This window comes from Marmota monax, unplaced genomic scaffold (assembly GCF_021218885.2).
Source record: "Marmota monax isolate L192 unplaced genomic scaffold, Marmota_monax_Labrador192_F-V1.1 WCK01_AAM20220418_F8-fsc00012, whole genome shotgun sequence".
Lineage (NCBI taxonomy): Eukaryota > Metazoa > Chordata > Mammalia > Rodentia > Sciuridae > Marmota > Marmota monax.
This window is the reverse complement of record NW_026695227.1, coordinates 3605583-3619804: the sequence shown is the minus strand read 5'-3', so window position 1 is coordinate 3619804 and position 14222 is coordinate 3605583.

Below are 14222 nucleotides of genomic sequence, written 5' to 3'. Positions count from 1 at the left end.
AAAATTACATCGTTAGTAATTAAACCCATGACCAAAGATTGAACAGAAACATCTGCTTCAAAATGGATCCTTTCCGCTATGCCAGACTGGTCTTTCTTTGTTTTCATCTTTTACAATCACTGAGTCTGTATAGACAACTGCCTTTCATTGTCAGCAGAACCCTAAATACTGTGCTCTGGTGGGGGAAAGTCTGCTGGGGCTGGGAGGTGGGAAGGAGACCTCACTTCCACAATATGCCTTGAGAACCCTTCTTTTTGGAGAAGAGTAAATTGGGCTAAAATTCCAATTACATCATTTTCCCCCTCTCTATAAAAGCTACAACGTATAAAATTTACTAAGCTCTTTGCTCTAAACTCTAAATTTGAATGTTGTCGAAATATGTGGAGAGGACTGGAGTGTAGCTCAGTAGTAGAGAGCATACTTGGCAAGCTTGAGGCCCCGAGTTCAATCCACAACACACACACACACACACACACACACAGAAGTAAACCCCATAATCCCACACTAGTACTTCTGGTTTTGTATGGTCACTTCCAGTTCTGACCTCTGTGTATTACACATATTTAAATAGTGACAATTAATAAAACTTAAGCTCCAATCTTCAAAATCTCCCCTTCTAACGCAGATTGTGATGATGTTCAAGTCACTGCATTAACACCAGTACAGAGGACAACAATAAAGACTTGTGGAGCAAACTCCAGTTTGCAGCTTGAACTTGGCTCAAGTTTGGCTTTGACCGCTGTGGTGCCAGCATAATTCCTGCACAGACTCTCTCTCCATCCTGCACTTCATTCCATTTTATTTTGATTCTAACAGCAATTAGAAAGAGTAAAATTTGCAGTGACTTTGTTAGTCTGCCTTCTCCAGACGTTAAAAAAATATGTAATTTTAAGAGAAAAGAAATTGGCTTACTTGAGCATTTCCTCTCCCCTCAAGCAATCGTCCTACATAGTTTTCAGGAAAACATGGGATCAGGAAAGTGGTTTTTAAACTGTCAGCAAAGAAAAACAAGTTGGGCCTGAATCTCCTCCTCAGCTATGCCATTTCTACCAGACAACTCATATCTATGTGTTTAATTTACAGATTACACATCTACGTTAAATTGTGAAAAATAGTTTTCTGATTTTTAATATTCTGAAGATTTGTCTAGCAATGGGGCTTTAATGTGGTGTGTATAAGTGAAGTGTGGGAGATGGGAAATGCAGGGGCAGAAAGAGGAGCAAGTCTCTAATATTTCTACGTGTTGTTCAAAGAGTCCAAAGTAGATGTTGGATGGCTAACTTCCCAAAGGTTCAAACCTGTCAACATATTCTTATTCCATAGTTTCTTTCCATTTTAAGCTATTTATTTCTGATTATAGAATAAATCTTGAAATTTTTGAGTCATCAGGAAGCATACGGGCATGTATGGTGGAATCCTTTCCAGTACCTCTAAAATCACATTTGCCTTCAAGGAGATAAGGACAGAGGAGGCCTGGCAGAAAAACAGAAATCTATTTTTTATAGGTTTATATATCCAAAACTCTCAAATCATGATGGAAAGATCCTGCTTTCCACTAGGAAACTCAATAAAATTTTAGCAAATCTAAGCAAACATTGTATGAAATGAATATGTCAATGATCAAGTGGAATTTATTCCACATACACAAGCTGACTCAATATTCAAAAATTAGTAAATGTAATTCAGCACAACAACCGACTAAAGAAGAAAAATCATGTGATCCTATCAACCAACACAGAAAAAAAAATATTCAACAAAATTCAGCTTCCACTCATGATGGAGTCTTCCTATACACTAAGAACTAAGGGAAACGTTTTCAATCTTATAAAGAGCATCTACAAATAACCTAAAGCTAACATCACATTTAGCCATGAAAGATTTAATGCTTTCCCTCTAAGATCAGAAACAAGACAAGGATATCCATTCTCATCACTTTTAGTTACTAATAAGCCTTGAAAAAGAACAAAAAACATACAAATTGAAAGGAAGAAATAATTTATTTCTCTTTGCATATATCATGTCTTCATAGAAAATTCCAAGGATTCTTTTAAAAAAAAATCCTTGAACACTTTAATAGGATCACAGAATCCATGAACCATATCAGCACACACAAAAAAATCAATTTCACTGCTATATATTGACAATGAACAAGTGGAAATTAAAACAAAATGTGATACTATTAAAAATTTCTCAAGATAAGTCAAAATGGGTATAAATGTAAAATAACATGTGTAGAGTCTATATGTGAAAATTATACTGAGGAAAATCTCAAATATTTAAATACTTAGATACAACAAAAATTTTGATATAATAAAGATGCCAATACTTCCTGAATTTATCTTCCTACTTATTTATCACAATTTGTACCAAAATTTTGGAAGTTTCACGTGGCTACAGATAAGCCTATTCTAAAAATATTTTTAAAGCTTTTTATAACTTTATTTTATTTATTTATTTTTTTGTGGTACTGAGGATCGAACTTAGTGCCTCACACGTGCTAGGCCAGCGCTCTACCACTGAGCCACAACCCCAGCCCCTATTCTAAAATTTATGTGAAAAGTTAAAGGCCTTAGTTAGGCCTTAATTTTTCAATAATTTTAAAACTCAAACAAATTACATTTTGTGGTATTCAAACATACTGCTGAAGTAATCATGAAAGCATGGGATAGTCACAAAGATCAATAGAACAGAATATATAACACAGAAGCTGACTCTCACAAATACAGCCAGTTAAATTTTTTTTTTTAATTTTTTATTGTGGGTTGTTCAAAACATTACAAAATTCTTGACATATCATATTCCACACTTTGATTCAAGTGGGTTATGAACTCCCACCTTCACCCCATACACAGATTGCAGAATCACATCAGTTACACATCCATTGATTTACATATTGCCATACTAGTGTCTGTTGTGCTCCCCTGCCTTTCCCATCCTCCACCCTCCCCCCTCCCCACCTCTCCCCTCCCCTCCCCTCCTCTCTCTCTACCCCCTCCACTGTATAACCCTGAGGGTCTCCTTCCATTACCAGGCAATTTCCCTTCTCTCTCCCTTTCCCTCCCACCTCTCATCCCTGTTAAATGTTCATCTTCTTCTCCTGCTCTTCGTCCCTACTCTGATCTTAGTTACTCTCCTTATATCAAAGAATACATTTGGCATTTGTTTTTTAGGGATTGGCTAGCTTCACTTAGCATAATCTGCTCTAATGCCATCCATTTCCCTGTAAATTCTATGATTTTGTCATTTTTTAATGCAGAGTAATACTCCATTGTGTATAAATGCCACATTTTCTTTATCCATTCGTCTATTGAAGGGCATCTAGGTTGGTTCCACAGTCTTGCTATTGTGAACTGTGCTGCTATGAACATCGATGTAGCAGTGTCCCTGTAGCATGCTCTTTTTAGGTCTTTAGGGAATAGACCAAGAAGGGGAATAGCTGGGTCAAATGGTGGCTCCATTCCCAGCTTTCCAAGAAATCTCCATACTGCTTTCCAAATTGGCTGCACCAATTTGCAGTCCCACCAGCAATGAACAAGTGTACCCTTTTCCCCACCTCCTCGCCAGCACTTGTTGTTGTTTGACTTCATAATGGCTGCCAATCTTACTGGAGTGAGATGGTATCTTAGGGTGGTTTTGATTTGCATTTCTCTGACAGCTAGAGATGGTGAGCATTTTTTCATGTACTTGTTGATTGACTGTATGTCCTCCTCTGAGAAGTGTCTGTTCAGGTCCTTGGCCCATTTGTTGATTGGGTTGTTTGTTCTCTTATTGTCTAATTTTTTGAGTTCTTTGTATACTCTGGATATTAGGGCTCTATCTGAAGTGTGAGGAGTAAAGATTTGTTCCCAGGGTGTAGGCTCCCTATTTACCTCTCTTATTGTTTCTTTTGCTGAGAAAAAACTTTTTAGTTTGAGTAAGTCCCATTTGTTGATTCTAGTTATTAACTTTTGTGCTATGGGTGTCCTATTGAGGAATTTGGAGCCCGACCCCACAGTATGTAGATCGTAGCCAACTTTTTCTTCTATCAGACGGCGCGTCTCTGATTTGATATCAAGCTCCTTGATCCATTTTGAATTCACTTTTGTGCATGGCGAGAGAAAGGGATTCAGTTTCATTTTGTTGCATATGGATTTCCAGTTTTCCCAGCACCATTTGTTGAAGATGCTATCCTTCCTCCATTGCATGCTTTTAGCCCCTTTATCAAATATAAGATAGTTGTAGTTTTCTGGATTGGTTTCTGTGTCCTCTATTCTGTACCATTGGTCCACCCGCCTGTTTTGGTACCAGTACCATGCTGTTTTTGTTACTATTGCTCTGTAGTATAGTTTGAAGTCTGGTATCGCTATACCGCCTGATTCACACTTCCTGCTTAGCATTGTTTTTGCTATTCTGGGTCTTTTATTTTTCCATATGAATTTCATGATTGCTTTCTCTATTTCTACAAGAAATGCCGTTGGGATTTTGATTGGCATTGCATTAAACCTATAGAGAACTTTTGGTAATATCGCCATTTTGATGATGTTAGTTCTGCCTATCCATGAACAGGGTATATTTTTCCATCTTCTAAGATCTTCTTCTATTTCCCTCTTTAGGGTTCTGTAGTTTTCATTGTATAAGTCTTTCACCTCTTTTGTTAGGTTGATTCCCAAGTATTTTATTTTTTTTGAAGATATTTTGAATGGAGTGGTTGTCCTCACTTCCATTTCAGAGGATTTGTCACTGATATACAGGAATGCCTTTGATTTATGTGTGTTGATTTTATATCCTGCCACTTTGCTGAATTCATTTATTAGCTCTAATAGTTTCTTTGTAGAGCCTTTTGGGTCTGCTAGGTATAGAATCATATCATCTGCAAATAGTGATAATTTAAGTTCTTCTTTTCCTATTTTTATGCCTTTAATTTCTTTCATCTGTCTAATTGCTCTGGCCAGTGTTTCGAGAACTATGTTGAACAGAAGTGGAGAGAGAGGGCATCCCTGTCTTGTTCCAGATTTTAGAGGGAATGCCTTCAGTTTTTCTCCATTCAGAATGATGCTAGCCTGAGGCTTAGCAAAGATTGCTTTTACAATATTGAGGTATGTTCCTGTTATCCCTAGTTTTTCTAGAGTTTTGAACATAAAGGGATGCTGTACTTTGTCGAATGCTTTTTCCGCATCTATCGAGATGATCATATGGTTCTTATTTTTAAGTCTATTGATGTGGTGAATAACATTAATTGATTTCCGTATACTGAACCAGCCTTGCATCCCAGGGATGAATCCTACTTGATCATGGTGTACAATTTTTTTGATATGTTTTTGTATCCGATTCGCCAGAATTTTATTGAGGATTTTTGCATCTAGGTTCATTAGAGATATTGGTCTGTAGTTTTCTTTCTTTGAAGTGTCTTTGTCTGGTTTAGGTATCAGGGTGATGTTGGCCTCATAGAATGAATTTGGAAGTTCTCCCTCTTTTTCTATTTCCTGAAGTAGCTTGAAAAGTATTGGTATTAGTTCCTCTTTAAAGGTTTTGTAAAACTCTGCTGTATACCCATCCGGTCCTGGGCTTTTCTTAGTTGGTAGTCTTTTGATGGTTTCTTCTATTTCCTCAATTGATATTGGTCTGTTTAGGTTTTCTATATCCTATATATATTGATTATTGTATGGTGGTCTATTAGACTCTTGAACTTGAGAAGAGTTTTTTTGATGAACATAGCTGCACCATTGTTTGGGGCATAAATATTTATGATTGTTATGTCTTGTTGGTGTGTGGTTCCCTTAAGCAGTATGTAGTGTCCCTCTTTATCCCTTTTGATTAACTTTGGCTTGAAATCTATTTTATTTGATATGAGTATGGACACTCCTGCTTGTTTCCGAAGTCCATATGAGTGATATGATTTTTCCCAACCTTTCACCTTCAGCCTATGTATGTCTTTTCCTATCAAATGCGTCTCCTGTAGGCAGCATATTGTTGGGTCTTGTTTTGTGATCCATTCTACTAGCCTGTGTCTCTTAATTGGTGAGTTTAAGCCATTAACATTTAGGGTTATTATTGAGATATGGGTTGTTCTTCCAGCCATATTTGTTTATTTCTGTTACTAAACATGGTTTGTTTTCCTCTTTGATTATTTTCCCCCCCTTTACTGTCCTACCTCCCACTGTTGGTTTTCATTCTTATTTTCCATTTCCTCTTCCTGTAATGTTTTGCCAAGGATGTTTTGAAGAGATGGTTTTCTAGCTGCGAATTCTTTAAACTTTTGTTTATCATGGAAGGTTTTAATTTCATCTTCCATCCTGAAGCTTAATTTCGCTGGATACACAATTCTTGGTTGGAACCCATTTTCTTTCAGTGTTTGAAATATGTTATTCCAGGATCTTCTAGCTTTCAGAGTCTGTGTTGAAAGATCAGCTGTTATCCTGATTGGCTTACCCCTAAATGTAATCTGCTTCCTTTCTCTTGTAGCTTTTAAAATTCTCTCCTTATTCTGTATGTTGGGCATCTTCATTATAATGTGTCTAGGTGTGGATCTCTTATGATTTTGCACATTTGGCATCCTGTAGGCTTCTAGGATTTGGGATTCTGTCTCATTCTTCAAGTCTGGGAAGTTCTCTCCTATTATTTCATTGAATAGACTGCTCATTCCTTTGGTTTGGAGCTCTGTACTTTCCTGTATCCCAATGACTCTTAAGTTTGGTCTCTTAATGTTATCCCATATTTCTTGGATGTTCTGCTCATGGTTTCTTAACAGTCTTGCTGAGCTGTCTATGTTCTTTTCCAGTTGAAATATTTTGTCTTCATTGTCTGATGTTCTATCTTCTAAGTGTTCTACTCTGCTGGTAGTATTCTCCATTGAGTTTTTAAGTTGGTTTATTGCTTCCTGCATTTCTAGGATTTCTGTTTGTTTGTTTTTTATAACCTCTATCTCCCTGTATAGTTGATCCTTTGCTTCCTGGATTTGTTTGCGTAATTCGTTGTCGAAGTGATCTTTCATTGTCTGATTTTGCTGTTTAATGTCTTCCTTGATACTCCAGATCATCTGAAACATGTATATCCTGAATTCTTTATCTGACATTCCATCTGCTACAGCTGTTACCTCTTCTAAAGTTGCGTTGACCTGCATTGCTTGTGGTCCTTTCTTTCCTTGTCTTTTCATATTGCTTGCGTATCTTTCCTGCAGGTGCGGGCGGAGGCTCTGCTCTCTCCTTATTCCAATTGGGGTGTCGTGGCTACCACGCCGGCAGGTCACTGGGCCTGTTCTGGGCGCTGGCGGCGGCTCTGTTCTGCCCCTACTCCAATTGGGGTGACAAGTGTACCACACCGGCAGGCCACCGGGCCTGATCCGCTGGTCGGTTGCAGGTTTGCCTACCCTGCAGGTGCGGGCGGCGGCTCTACTCTGCCCCTACTCCAAATGGGGTGACGTGTCTGTCGTACCGGCAGGCCACTGGGCCTGTCCCGCTGGTCGTTCGCAGATCTGCCCACCTTTCGGGCACAGGTGGAGGCTCTGCTCTGCCCCTACTCCAATTGGGGTGTCGTGACTACCCCGCCTGCAGGACGCTGGGCCTGTTCCTGGCACGGGCGGCGACTCTGCTCTGCCCCTACTCCAATTAGGGTGGTGTGTGTACCACGCCGGCAGGCTCCTGGGCCTGATCCGCCCGTCTCTTGCAGGTCTGCCTACCTTGGAGGCACGGGCGTCGGATCTGCCCTGCCCCTCTTACCACGCCTGCGGACCCCTGGGCCTGATCTGCAGGTTGGTCACAGGTCTGCTCACCCTGCGGGCACGGGTGGCAGTTCCGCTCCGCCCCCACTCCAATTGGGGTCACGTGACCACCACACCGGCAGGGCCTGATCCGGGCGTGGGAGAAGGATCTGCTCTGCCCCTACTCAAGTTGGGGTGACGTGTGTACCACACTGGCAGGCCACTGGGCCTGACCCGCCAGGCTGTCACAGGTCTGTTTACCTTGCAAGCGCGAACGGCGGCTCTGCCCTGCCCCTCCTACCACGCCCATGTACCACTGGGTCGCAGGTCTGCCCACCTTGCTGGTGCGGGTGGCGGCTCCGCTCCGCCCCCTCTCCAATTGGGGTCACGTGGTCACCACGCTGGCGAGCCGCTGGGCCTGCTCCGGGCGCTGGCGGCGGCCCCTCTCCTCCCCTCTGGCTCGACGACAAATTGAGGAGACTCGGGTGTCTGTGCCTCACCCCCCCTACCAGGAGACCAACTGTTTATGTTGCCGCTGGTATTGATGAAGTTCTCTCCTCCGCCGCTTTCTGATGACATCAGATCTCTGCCATGTTGGTATCCTATGCAAATGGCAGCATTTCGTTCCCCTTGCCGGGCAACCAAAGCAACAGGTGAGTCCTGACCAGCTCTCAGCAGGACGCGGACCGAGAAGCAGTGTCCGCGGGCTCCTAGCCCCGGGCCACGGAAGTTCCGGGAGCCGGAACTCGGCCGCTCCGTGCTCGGTGTAAGCTCCTATAAGTGTAGGCTCCAAGAAGCAGTCCCCGCGGGCTCAGTTCCGGGAGCCGGAATTCGGCCGCTTAGTGCTTGGTGTATGCTCTGATAGGAGCAGGGTCCAAGAAGCAGCCTCCGCAGGTTCCGCAGCCCTGGGCCAGGGCGGTTCCGGGACGGTTCCGGGAGCAGGAACTCGGCCGCCCCGCGCTCGGTGTTCGCTCCGGTAAGATCAGGTTCTAAGAAGCACCCAGGCACTAAACCCTAGCAATCTGTCTGCAAGCCGCAGGCGAATTGCAGCCTGAAATTACCTGTTCTATGGCTGAATGAGCTGCGGTTAGTCGAAAACAGGGATGGTGACGTCAGCTTTCCAACATGGTGGCTGCTGGACTCCTCTGTGGTCTGACCGGTGTGGAGAACCGAGATGGACCGCTTCCTTCCCCCGTCTCGAACCCAGAATTCAGCCCTGAGTATGGTGCTTGCACGGCTGGCAGAAATTGCAGCGCTGTATCCCTGCGTCGCTATCTCCTCGTTTCCCAGCGCGCGCTGCAGACTCTAGCCGCGGGGCGATTTGCTGAATAAGCAGTGTTACCCTCCGTGCGACAAACCTCTCGCGTTTGAGTCCCCGTAGCCGATCCTCGTGCGATGGAAATCCTTCCTCCAGGTTCCGGAGCACCCCACTATTGCTGGAAATTCCTAACAAGATATCCTTTAGCCGTCCTGACTTGTCATACTCCCACACAGTGAAGCAGCACACGGGGGCAATGCACTCCCCTCGCCGCCATCTTCCTCCACTCTCAAGTAAGGATTTAATGGACATCTAGGAACCTTAGGAAGAGGCCAGGACACCGGCGCCCGAGGGGTCCCGCAGCATCGCCCGGACGCCGCCGCCACCGCTGGAGGCTACTTCGCTGGGCCGAAAATCCAAGCCGTGGGAGCAGGGCGCTGCCGCAGCCACCCGCGCAGATCGTGCTCCCTGCGCCGCGCTCTACTCGCTCAGCCAGTTAATTTTTGACAAAACAAAAGCAATTCGGTGGTAGAATGATTCCTTTTTCAATAAACAGTGCTGGAGAAGTTGAACATCACTGACCAAAAAATGAACTTTGACCTACATATCATACCTTATACAAAAATTAGCTTATGTAAAAACAGATCATAACTCACATGTAAAATGTGAAACTATAACATTTATAAAAAATAGCACAGGAGAAAATATTTGGGACTTAGGAGTAGCTGAAGAATTCTCTTTTTTAAATTTAATTAATTAATTTGTTTGTTTATTTATTTATTTTAATTAGGTATATATATAGCAGAATGCATTTTGATTCATTGTACACAATTGCAGCATGACTTTTCATTTCTCTGGTTGTACATGATGTAGCGCCACACCACATGTGCAGTCAGTCATGTACCGAGGGTAATGATGTTCATTTCCTTCCACCATCTTTCCTGCCCCCCTGAAGAATTCTTAAATTTGACACAAAAAGTATAATTTGTAAGAGATAAAAGTGATAAGTTAGGCTTCATCAAAATTAAGAATTTTTGAGGAGTGGCACAAGCCTGTGATCCCAGAGGCTCAGGAGGCTGAAGCAAGAGGATCATGAGTTCAAATCTAGCCTTAGCAACTTAGTGAGGCCCTAAGTAACTCAGTAAGATGCTGTCTCTAAATAAAATATAAAAAGGGCTGGGTGAGGCTCAGGGATGAAAGGCCCCTGGGTTCAATCCCTGGTACTAAAAAAGAAAACAAAATTAAGAAATTTTATCATCCAAATAGTTTATTAATCTTATTAAAAAGGCAAAAGAGACAAATTATACACTCAGAGAAAATATTTGCAAATCACATATCTGACAAAGAAGTCTTGACACTCATGAAAAAAATTTCAATGTCATTAGCAATTAGTGAAATGTAAATTTTAAATAATCACAATGAGATCTCAGTATAAGTCTATCAATGGTTTAAATAAAAGTGCTAACACCAAATGCTGATGAGGACGTGGAGAAATTCATCCAATGCTGTTATAAAATGATGAAGCCTTTCTGGGAAACATCAAACGTACCATATAGCCTAGCAGTTGCATTCCAGGGCATTTATCCTCGGAGAAGTGAAAATTATATTCATAGAGAAAAAGGTATGGAAATGTCATCGTAAGCTGGGTGCAGTGGCTCACACCTGTAATCCCAGCTACTTGGGAGGCTCAGGCAGGAAGATCACAAGTGGGAAGTCAGCCTTAGCAACTTAGAGAAATCCTGTTTCTAAATAAAATAACTGCTACAACAACAACAAAACACAACAAATGGTTACAGCAGCTTTATTTGTAATAGCAAGAAATTTTTTTAAAAAATTCAGTTGTCTTTCAATAGTTTACTAGTTAAACAAATTCTGTTACATCCATACCTTGGATACTACCAAACAATAAAAGGTATAAAATGTTAATATATGCAACAACTTGAATGAATTTCCAGAGAATTATGCTGGTTAAAAAAATTTCAAGTTCAAAAGATTCATACTATACATTTACATTTGTATAAATAACATTTTTAAAATACAAAATAATACAGAACAGATAGTGGGTGTCAAGAGTTAAGGAATCGGGAGGAGGAGAACAAGGTGGACAAAGGGGATTTGACTATAAGCAGATGATGGGAGGATCCTTGTGGGGAGGAAAATGTTTACTGTTTCTCCACTTAGCTGTTGTACTGCTGTGATGTTGGTATGGTTTGAGGGTGTCCCTTTCATGTGCTGGAAGCTTGGTCCTCCGTGTGATATGTTGAGAGGTTGGGAAGCCTATAAGGGGTTAGACCTAGTTAGGTCATTGGTTGTACTGTCCTTTGTAGAGATTAATGTAATTCTCAGAGGACTCTGGTTAATTCCCATGAGAGCAAGTTATTATAAAAAGAGCAAGCCTGGTTCTGAATCTCACTGGCTTCCTGTCCCACTGTTGGACTCTCCCTCTTGCAAAAACTGCCACTATGATGCTATCAACATGTTGTGGTGCAGCTAGAAGGCCCTCCCCACAACAGTGGATGCTGGCACCATGCTCTTAAATCTCCAGAACTGTGAAATGAATATGTATGTCTCCTTTCTTTATAAAGGATACAGCCTGGGGTGCTTTGTTATAGCAATAGACTAAAACATATGCAGTAGTTTTATAAGATATTATCATTGGGGGAATTTGGGTAAGAAGTGCATAGAATTTAATAACTGCATATGAATCTGTAATCATCTCAAAAAATTTAATGAATGTAAAAGTGAAAAATTAAATAGCATCTATGTTGCTATGTATTTAAATATAAACACAAAAATAACAGAATTAGTCTTGTTGTATATGTCAAGTCACTGGATATTTATATATACATAAAACATATTTTTGTATGTGGATGATAACATGTATATATAACTGTGTCATAAGCGTATATATGTATATTATACAAATATGAGAGAAAAGCCAAGAGTCTTGATTTTTTTGCTGTTGTTTTATATATGAGGTGAGAATAGGTATGGAGAGGAAAAGCATGGGAGGAATAGATGAATTCTAGATAGGGAAGAGAGGTGGGAGGGTAAGGGAGGGAGCAGGGGATTAGCAAGGATGGTGGAATGTGGTAGACATCATTATCCAAAGTACATGTATGAAGGCATGAATTGGTATCAACATACTTTATATACAAAGATATAAAAAATTGTACTATATGTGTAGTAAAAATTGTGGTGCATTCCGCTGTCATGTATTTAAAAAATAAAACCAATAAAAGAAAAAAGAAAATGCTAATGATTGAGCCTTACTTATCAGCTCTCTTCAGTGTTCCTGAATCCTCACCTCTTAGATAAGTGAACTATAAAACGTTGTTTCTGCCTTGACTCCCCCAAGAGACTGAAGCTCCAGTTGGTCATGCATCACTCTTTACTAACTTCCTTTCTCAATTTTTCTATTCTCAACAGGTTTTTTCCAGAATCACCATCTCCCAATCAAGCTTCTTACACTGACATCCTTTTACTAAGTTATGTTTCCGAGAAACACAAAATAAAGCATTTAGTCCATAAATCTAGGAGTTAAGTTTGATTGGTGACATGGTCTTTTTCCTGCACATTTCTGCATGTCATATAACCTCACCTAGTCCTTAGAAGCGTAAGATCTGAGCCCTCGTCCTTTCTTCTCTTTGACCTGATGAGCTCTGTCTGAGTAAGCATTCCAAGCTCCAGCACAATGCCCCTCCCACTCCCTTTTAGCTCCAGGAACAGAGCTGAGAAACACAACCTCCCTAGGTCTACTTTTTTTTCTTACTTGGATAAATACAAATGGCGGTACCCGCCTTGCTGCCATCACAGATGCTTTATAAGGATAAAATGCGAAAGAGATTGAGAAAGAATAAAGTATGGTGAAATGTTAAGCAGAAACACGCCTTTATTTCCACAGGGGGAAAAAACATTCTCTCTGAAATCCCACTGCCCTGGTGTGGCCGGCTGCAGAAAGGGGAGAGGCTGAGTCATCCGCTTAGCGAAGGGTCCTCCAGGGTGGCTCTGCGCTCCACCCGCGCCAAATGGCTTTCTAAGTGCTGTAAGTTGGTTGTGTTCTGTCTGGTGAGGCTCATCAGGAGAGCTAATCCCCTGTGCACAGACCCTGCCCCAGAGCTCCGTGTTCAGTCAGAGCCAGAGGAGCTTCAGCCGGGTCAGAAACAGTCACATGTTCACTTTGTTGCTTTGTGTGAGGCTCACAAAAAGGATCTGGGCTTTATGAATTTTCCCCTTCCTACACTCTCCAATAGAGATGTATTATTTTCCCTTTCTTAAATTCAATGGAAAAATATTGCGCAAGGCAGAGACTACTTGTTCTCAGATATTCATTTTTCCTGTAGCTTCCCCCCTGCTGTGGCTTAATGTAGAGATGATGAAGCCAAAGCTCTCATCCGATCTGAGTTTTAAATAACTGCATCAAGGGTCTTCTCATAATTCTTGGCTGAAGTGGCTCAGACTTCTTGAAATTAAGGATAGCTTTTGGAGTCAAGAAGTGAGAACTGCTTGGTGTGTCAGGTAAGAAGGTGGGACACCAAAGCCTTTTCCTACTCTTCCAAACTCTCTGCTACTACATTCTCTTCAGAGGCAATTGTAATTATATCATCAAAGAGACTTCTGAATTATACCTTTATTTAATTTAAAGCTGTATCGGGTTCAACAAGGGGCTTAACCCTTATGAGCCTTCATCTTGGAAACGGGGATAGCAAGGATGACATTTGATGCCGTGGATCATATGATCTGGAAAGCTTCCTTCTGGCCCATGGGCTCCAGATGTGGTAGCCAGCTCAGGGAATGTTGGGAGTTGGGGGACCTTTAAGAGCGGTATCTGAGGGGATGTCTTAAGTCACTGGGGTGTGTCCTTGAAGGGGACTGTGGGACCCTGGTCTCTTCTTCCTCTCTTTCACTCTCTGCCATGAGGTGAATGGTTTGGCCCCACCACAGGCTCTTCCTTGAGTGCTGCTTTGCCAGAGACCCAAACTAATGGTACTAATGGATCATGAACTGAAACTTTGAAAACAAAATAAATGGTTTTCCTTTATAAGTTATCACAGGAGTTTGTTAGAATGACAGAAAGTGCTTAGTTTTTGTCACATGGTAATTTTTCATTGATGTTCACTGCTACTATCATGATCATTGTCAGTCATGTTAATGCTATTTTTTTCTAAAGTAACTTTATGATCATTTAGAAAAGTAACATTAAGGTTATTAAGACCATAATGGAAAAATTGAAAAAGGGTATTAATGTTACTTTAGAAAAAAATAGCATTTTTTAAAAGTAACATTTCT